A 9,090-nucleotide genomic window follows, 5' to 3' on the forward strand; every position below is an offset into this window, starting at 1 on the left:
TGGTTTCATATCTTTAGAGGCTCTGTTGTTTCAGGTGCATGTGTTTATAATTATTGTATTTTCTGGATAAATTAATTCTTTTATCAATATATAATGTCTTCCTTTGTCTTTGTAATAGATTTTGACTTAAAGTTTATGTTGTCTGATACTAGTTTGTCTTTTTTTTTGTTTTACTATTACCACACAAGCACATATCAAGCTGCTTATTGCTGTTTGGCTGCCATTAGCCAAAGTAATTTCTCATGACTGAGCCCAAAGTCAAGAGGGGAAAGAACACTCTGCTTCTACTAAAATTAACTCAAAAGTATAATAATATAGCATAAATGAACTGAAAAGTATCATAATGTAGCATGACATTAATTCTTCATCCCACACAGGTGGGATGAAGAATTAATGTCAATAATTTAATCTCCCACAGCTACTTATGGGACATTTTCTAGAGAACCAACTAATAATGTAAAATATCAGTAAATAAAAAGATATTTTAAAAATACATATCCTGCCTTTCTGGTGCAAACTATGCATCAAGATATTCAAAGAGTTGATGAAGAATGCATTTTAAAACTAATAAATGAAGAAAGAACAATGAAATTAGAATATTGCCATTCTTGAATACTCTAAAATTAGAATATCACCATTCTCTACTGGTAATGAAATCATATTGGCACATTATCATCATTGCTTGATAGAAATATATGTGAGAAGCTTATGGAGCAAGGAAACTAACAAATAATACCAGAGTTGCCAGGAAGTAATTGAGAACCAATTTAAATAGACTCCCACTAGCCAAAGATGACAAAATTTGAGCATCAATAAGCAGAATAAAAGCAATGGGTCAAAATTCATTAAAATATTTAATGTATGAGTCATAAAAATATTGAACACAAACAAAATTCAAACAAGCAAAAATAAAACATGGGTGACATTTGGATGATAGAAAGAAATCAACTCATTATTTTAAACATAGGAAAATAAAGGAAACAATCAGGCATTTGCCCAGCTTTTCCTATATGAGCTGTAACTCAGGGTAACCAAATAGTTGATTAGAGAAAGTTTCCCTTTATGCAAGTATTTCAGTTAATAAACTAATAATGATTGAATAAATTAGAATATCACTATTTTACAACCCCTAATAGATTAATAGATTTAAGCAATGATCAATTGCTAACATTACCCAAAGAAAGACAAACAGATATTTCATATCTCTTGAATAAAATACATAATGCCACTTATAAAGTAGTATTTTCCAAACTTTCTAACTTCAATTTAATCAAGATCTCACCTCTAATTTATATGAGGTGCAGGGGAGGCAGAAACATGTTACATTAAACCTTGGGGTTCAACTTGCAAAACCCAGAGTGTAGGAAAGTACAATGTAGAAACTGCTCAGACAAATAAGATCGTCCATGAATTGATAATTGTTGGAAGTTGGGTGAAGGAACATGGACATTTTGAATTGTATTTTTGCATTTATCTGAATTTGAATAATATATATATATTTTTTTTATTTAAAGTAAGTCATGCTGGGCATTTGTTGAAAACTATGTGTGGTTTAAACAAAGAGAACAAGTCTCATTTTGGGGTGTATGTAGAGCCCAAATTATCCTTTAAGCTGTCTGACTAGGAACCAGAGTGGCAGTGGCTAGTGGACATTTTCTGAGTCACTGCGCTCCCCTCTGGATACTATTCAGAGTGCCATCTAATATCAATGACTTTCAGAGATTAATGACAAAACTAAAGTGGGTGCTAGTTTGTAAAATTCAGAAGTTAATCTCTCATCTAGAACAGTAACTAAAATTCCTGGAATAGGAGATTGAACAGTTATTTAAAAAGAAAATCACCCATGTGATCACATTCATGCGTTAGACTAAATATATTTCCTATGTGTCTGATGATCAAACATCATGAGTATCTTTATAAATAACTTATGATCGTATGTCCTCATGAACAATTGTACACATCATAAAAAGAAACTCTTGCTGATATGAGTCAATGAATTGCCACCAATACTTAAATTAAGGTAGTAAAATGGGAACATGGTGACTCTCTTCTGCTGTCATGTATATTACTTTGGCATTCATGAAGGTCTGGCATTAAATGACATCATTTTTTTTTTTTTTTGTACCGCAAGATTCCTGTATGCTAGAGCTATTCTCTCATTGCCTTTATGTTGTTAAGCCTCTGTAAGGGAGTGACCTAATAAGAATTTTAATAGTGCATGGACAATGTGACTCTAAACAAAAATGTGCAAGGACTGCTATTAAGAAATATTTATCAGTGCTCTTGTTGCTTTAACTACAGAGACTCTGATTTGCAAATGGGTTGTCTGTGTGGGTGTAATATTTAACTGATTTCTCTAGACTTAAATTTCATGGGAAAGACATTAGTTCTTGGATACATGACTTTGAAATAATGGTATTTATTGACTTTGATTATGCTTTTTTTTTTTTTTTTTGCGGTATGCAGGCCTCTCACTGTTGTGGCCTCTCCCGTTGCGGAGCACAGGCTCCGGACGCACAGGCTCAGTGGCCATGGCTCACGGGCCTAACTGCTCCACGGCATGTGGGATCTTCCCAGACCGGGGCACGAACCCGTGTCCCCTGCATCGGCAGGCGGACTCCCAACCACTGCGCCACCAGGGAAGCCCTGATTATGCTTTTTAACTGAGGTCAATGTGAAGCTTTGGTATTAGAAAATGTCTTAAATATGTTGAATTGTATGTGAAGTCAACTAGTAAAACATAACTCTTCAATTTGAAACAGATGGGGATTGAAGACATAAAGGTTAGGGAGATAGATTGGGGTGGGGGATACAAAGAGACAAAGACATATGGAAGGAAGGAAGGATGATATAAAGCCTCTAAATAGATACATGAATGGAAGTGCTCCTTTACATTGTCCATAGATGACAGTATACTCATGGAATTTGTTGTCTTGTTTTGGTGAAGTTGGCTGAGTTTTAAATACTGTTAGTTTTAGGAAAGAAATCAGTAGAGTAATTGGTTCCAGTACTACGAAAATTAAGAACATGTCCTTCCGGGCTTCCCTGGTGGCGCAGTGGTTGAGAGTCCGCCTGCCGATGCAGGGGACACGGGTTCGTGCCCTGGTCCGGGAAGATCTCACATGCCGCGGAGCGGCTGGGCCCGTGAGCCATGGCCGCTGAGCCTGCGCGTCCGGAGACTGTGCTCAGCAACGGGAGAGGCCCGTGTACCACAAAAAAAAAAAAAAAAGAATATGTCCTTCCTGTGCCTCCTGTTAGTTCATTTCTAGAGTAAGAGTGTTGTATATACAGCCAAATGGATTATTGGTCTGTCTCTGAATGTCAGCTCTCATGCCCATATAGGACACTAATGTCTATAAAGATATAATATAAGTTATAACCTCCCCAGAAAAAGCATCAGAGAGAAATCTGAATTACCGTTTTTGTTCAGCCTCAACTCTTGTTATTAATTATGCTGTTCCATTATTTTGCTATTTATGAAGTGGGGAAGAGCAGTCATATGTTCCTCTCCATTTGGGCCAGTTGAGAAATGGGCAGAGCTCCTTGGAGGACTAGATCATCCCATCAAGTTACTATGCCAAAAACATGTAAAGTATATATGCCAAGTGCTACAGAAGGATTAACACCCAATCAAAGTTTAAGATATGGCAGAGTTATATGGCGATGAAGATTAAAAATTTAGATTCCTGGGATTTGCTTTTAGAAAATTCCAAATCATGGGATATTGGAGCAAGCCCAAGAATCTCTATTGTAGTGAACAGCCCAGGTGATTTCAATATGTGTAGTTCCTAGAACGTGATTATCATAAACACTAATAAGCTGATACAATAGGAAAAGACGTAGAAGTTAGAAAACCTACATTTACTCTTCAAGAGATTATAAGAAAATATTAATGTTCTCATTGTAAGAATTTAGGTGAATTTATAAACATATAGACCTACATTATGCAATATATTCTTATTCATGTATTAATTTTTTAATGGCAAAATAGTTGAAATGGTAAATTTCCCACACAGTAAATAAAATTAAATTCCAAATTAACTAAGCATAGCATTCACCAGTTATTGTCATTTTCAGCACACCAAATGTACGCTAATTTAAATTTCCAAATTGTACAACTCAGTAAAAGTCACATAGCTGTGAAAGCCCCATGAAAACTTAAAAAGACATAAAAATGCCGAGTCTTTTAAAATATTTTTTGGCATTGTTTTGAATATAACCAGGCACAATCTCTGGCTTTTTTTTTTTAACCACATAGCTACTATTAAGAACACTTTCGTCTGCTAGGAGAGATACAAGCAACAGTGGATGGCTGTTAGAATCTGGCCAGGAAAATAAATCAGTAGAAGCAATCTCCAGAAAATCTGCAAGATAATAACTTGATATTTACTATAAGGTTCCGAGTCCTAGACTCCCCGCCTTATACATGTTAAATAAGGATCTGGTTGAAAGGGGGTACCAGGATGACCATGGATATCTGTAAGTAAATAATGTCCACTTTTACAGCTTGAGATGCATAGGCACAATGATGTTATCAAATTATCTCTTTACAACAGAAAGGAAAAAATATTATGTAGCTTGAATTTTCCTTTGTATTTTCTGAAACTTTTACTTCTTAGAACTTTTACTTTTACTACTTAGAAATTCTGCATAAAGCTATCTGTTCTAGGAGGAAAAACATTCTACCCTCTGTACCTACCAGATGAAGAATGAAGCCTTGGTATGAATACAGACATGTCCTTACATCTTTCCAAAAGTGTAGTTGACAAATCCCTCCCTTGACATGCCATGGCTTTTCTTTAATAATACAGAGAATGGACACTCTCTGAGGTTCCACTTTATTGAAGATAGAATGTTTTTTATAGACTAACATGCCAACCAAGAACAACTAGAAAAAGCTTTAAAAAATGTTTACAAGCTTTAGAGAGCAACTGAGGCCACTGAGAGTTGATGGGCAATGCTATCTAATAGAGGATAAGTGTATTTTGGCAGTCTGCTGTGCTATTACTTTCATTAAATTTACTTAGGCAAAAAGCTAAGAAATTTTTTTTAAATGTATTCCAAAAAAAGAAAATTACCAAGCATTTGACCTAATAAAACCCCAAATGAATGTAAAAGAAAAAAAGAAAAAGAGTTTTAAAAAAGGAGACAAAAAAGTAAAATAAGTGATTCAGATATTGGTGTTATCAGATCCAGAATTTAAAATAATTGTGATTAATATGTTAAGAAAATAGATAATATGAAAAATTTCACCAAAAACTAGAATCTAAAAATAATAAAATAGAAATTCTATAACTAGAAAAATAAAACCACTTAAGTAAAAAAAAACCAAAAAACAAAAAACCTAAATGAGGTTAGGTTAGAATCAGCAGAAGAAAAAAATTAGTAAACTAAATATTAAGCCAACAGAAAATAACAAGACTAAAGCATAGAAAAAAAAATAGAATGGAGAAAGAAAAATTACTTGATGGAAGAAAATTATTGCAAGTCATATATATGATAAGGCATCGATATCCAGTAAATAGAGAGAAATCTTACAACTCAACAACAAAACAAACAACTCAATTAAAAAATGAGCAAGGACTTAATTAGACATTTCTCCAAAGACAACATACAGATGGCCAGTAAGCACATGAAAAGATGTTGAACATCACTAATCATTAGGGAAATGAAAATCAAAACTGCGATGAGATACTACTTCATGGTCACTAGGATGGCTATTATGAAACAAAAACAAAAACAAGAAAACAAAAACAGAAAACAGTAGTGTTGACAAGAATGTAGAGAAACTGGAACTCTTGCATTGCTGGGAACCACTATGGAAAATGGTATGGTATGCCTCAAGAATTACCATATGACCCAGCAATCTGATTCTTGGTATATACCCAAAGGAATTGAAAGCAGGGTCTTGAAGAGAGATTTGTACACCCATGTTCGTAGCAGCATTATTCCCAATGGCTAAAATGTGGAGGTAACCCAAGTGTCCATTGACAGATGAACAGATAAATAAAAAGTGGTATATAAATACAACAGAACATTATTCAGCCTTAAAAAAGAAGGAAATTCTGACACCTGCTACAACGTGGATGAACCTTGAGGATACTGTGCTGAGCGAAATAAGCCCATCACATAAAGACACATACTGTATGATCCCACTCACATGCAGTTCCTAGAGAAGCCAAATCCATAGAGACAGAAAGCAGAATGGTGGGTGCCAGGGCCTGGGGGAGGAGTCGTGATGGGGGAGTTGTTTAATGGGTGCAGAGTTTCAGTTTGGGAAGATGAAAAAGTTCTGGAGATGGACGGGGTTGATGGTTGCACAATGTTGTGAATGTGTTTATTAATGCCATTGAACTGTACACTTAAAAATGGCTAAGATGGTAAATTTTATATTATGTATATTTCACCATAATAAAAAAAATGGGAAAAAAAAGAAAAATTACTCAAGACACAGAATGTGGTAAAATTATCTAAAATATACAAAATTGCAGTTCAAGCAAAAAAGGGGAGAAATTATTAGAATTAAGCAATATGTGATTAGAAACTGGCCAAGAATTCTCCGAAATTTATGAACAGTATCAGGTCACAGATATAAGAAGACCCTAAGCAGGAAAAAACACAAAGAAAACCACACCTTTGAAAATCATAGTAAAACTGCCCAATACCACATTAAAAAATCTTAAAAATCACCACAGGGGCTAAAAAGATACATAACCTTAAAGGATCAGCAAAATGACATGATAACTGACATTTCAGTATAATTTATTGAAGCCAAAATATATTGGAATGATGGTTTTTAATTGCTGAAAGAATAATTTCCCAAACAACAATTTTCTGTAAACTAAAATATTATTTTTAAAAGGAAAGCAAAATAAGTATATCGTGAAACAAAATCTGAGACTTTTGCAACCAGTAGACCCAACTAAATAACAAAGGACATTTTTCATACAGAAAAAAATAAATCCAATGAAAACAAGTAAATGCAGGAAGGAATGAAGAGCTATGGAAAAGTTAAGTATGTGGATAATTATAAATATTGACCTATAAAATAATAATAGTAATGTATCATAGGGATTTTAACATAGAAATGCAATACAAGACAACAATAGTACAAAAACCAGAAAGGGGAAAGAGAGTTAAAGAGTTCAAATGTCCTTACATTGCCCTGCACATAGTAATTTATGTTTGACTCTGATTAGTTAAGCATGCATACTATAATCCAAGGAAACCACTGAAAGCTGCTAGAGGAAAAAAGTTAAATAATATAAGTAATTGACTAATCCAATATAATTCAAAAAGGGAGGGGAAAAGGAAACATTGACTAGGTAGGACAATTACAAAATAAATAGTAAGATAGTATATATCCAACTATATCAGCAATTATTTTAAGTATAAATAGACAAAGAACTCCAAGTAAAAACAAAGATTGTCATATAGAATTTTAAAACTCAACCAAATGTAATATATAGAGAAGCATTTTAAATATAAACATACAGAAAAGTTAAAGTAAAAATAAAAAATATATACCTTACAAAAACTAATCCAGGGGCTTCCCTGGTGGCGCAGTGGTTGAGAGTCTGCCTGCCGATGCAGGGGACACGGGTTCATGCCCCAGTCTGGGAGGATCCCACATGCTGCAGAGCGGCTGGGCCCGTGAGCCATTGCTGCTGAGCCTGTGCGTCCGGAGCCTGTGCTCCGCAACGGGAGAGGCCACAACAGTGAGAGGCCCGCGTACCGCAAAAAAAAACTAATCCAAAGGAAACTGGGTTAGCCACACTGATATCTGACAAAATAAACTTTAAGGCCAGCAGCAATACTAGAGGATATAGCATACTGATTAAAGCATTCCTCTACCAAGAATATATAGCAATTATATTTTTATTCAACAAATTATACATATATGACAAAATATATTAAAATATATAAAATTATATTTACTTACTTATAACAAAATTCATAAAGAAAAATTTACAGAACATAAAGAATATATAATATATGAATTACACAGTAAATAAACTTGATTTAACCAACAGACATAGAATACTCATGCACAAAAATTGTGGAGCAAACATTCTTTTCAAGCCTAAAAAATTAATATATATAAGACCTTAAGGTAAGTTTCAATAAAGTTCAAAGGATTGATATCATGAAGAACATGAATTCTGAATGTACAATATTAGGAAAAAAATCCTCCAGTGTTTGAAAGTTGTCATACTAAGCATCTAAGTAACTATGGATCAAAAAAGAAATCTCAGTTAGAAATGAAAAAAATATTTTCACCTGAACCATAATGAAAGTCCCACATATCAGAACTTGTGGGGTGCAGCTAAAGTCATGTTAAGAAGACAATGTATAATCTTCAAAGAAGATATTAAAAAAGAAGAGAGTGACAATTAAGGTTATGAGTATCCATCTTAAGAATTTAGCCAGAAATTAGAAAATGAGTGCATTAAACAAAAAGAAAATAAGAGAAAAATAATTTTTAAAAGCAGAAGTCAATTATATGGAAAACAAATATACAATATAAAGTAAATAAAGATAAACATTGATTCTTAGGAAAGATGGTTAAAGTTGATAACTCCCTATGATGAGTTATGAAGTTAAAAAGAAGAATAAGAATTAATAATACCAGGGAAAATGGAGCATCTGTAAGGATCATATATAAATATATAATGACCTCATTAGTGAATATTCTACCAAGCATTTAATGAAGAACAATACCAGTATTACATAAATCCTTCAAGAAAATAGGGAAAAATGAGAACACTTCTCATTTTGCTTTATAAGGACAGCATTACCTACCTTGTTCCCAAATTACAGGCCATTCTTCTTCATGAATTTAGCTGTAGAAACCCTATATAAAGTATTACCAAACAAAATTAATAAAAATGTAATAAGGACAAACAAGCAGGTCATATAACAGCAATTTAAGTGGTTAACATTTAAAAATTAACCAATATCGTTAATCACATTAACAGAGAAAAGAAAAATTACATGATTGTATCAAAGGATGTTAAATACCTTTTGACAGAATTCAACAATATTAGTAGGCTGAGATTAGAAACAAATTTACTTAATCTGATAAATATC

Source organism: Hyperoodon ampullatus (assembly GCF_949752795.1).
Source record: "Hyperoodon ampullatus genome assembly, chromosome: 15".
NCBI lineage: Eukaryota > Metazoa > Chordata > Mammalia > Artiodactyla > Ziphiidae > Hyperoodon > Hyperoodon ampullatus.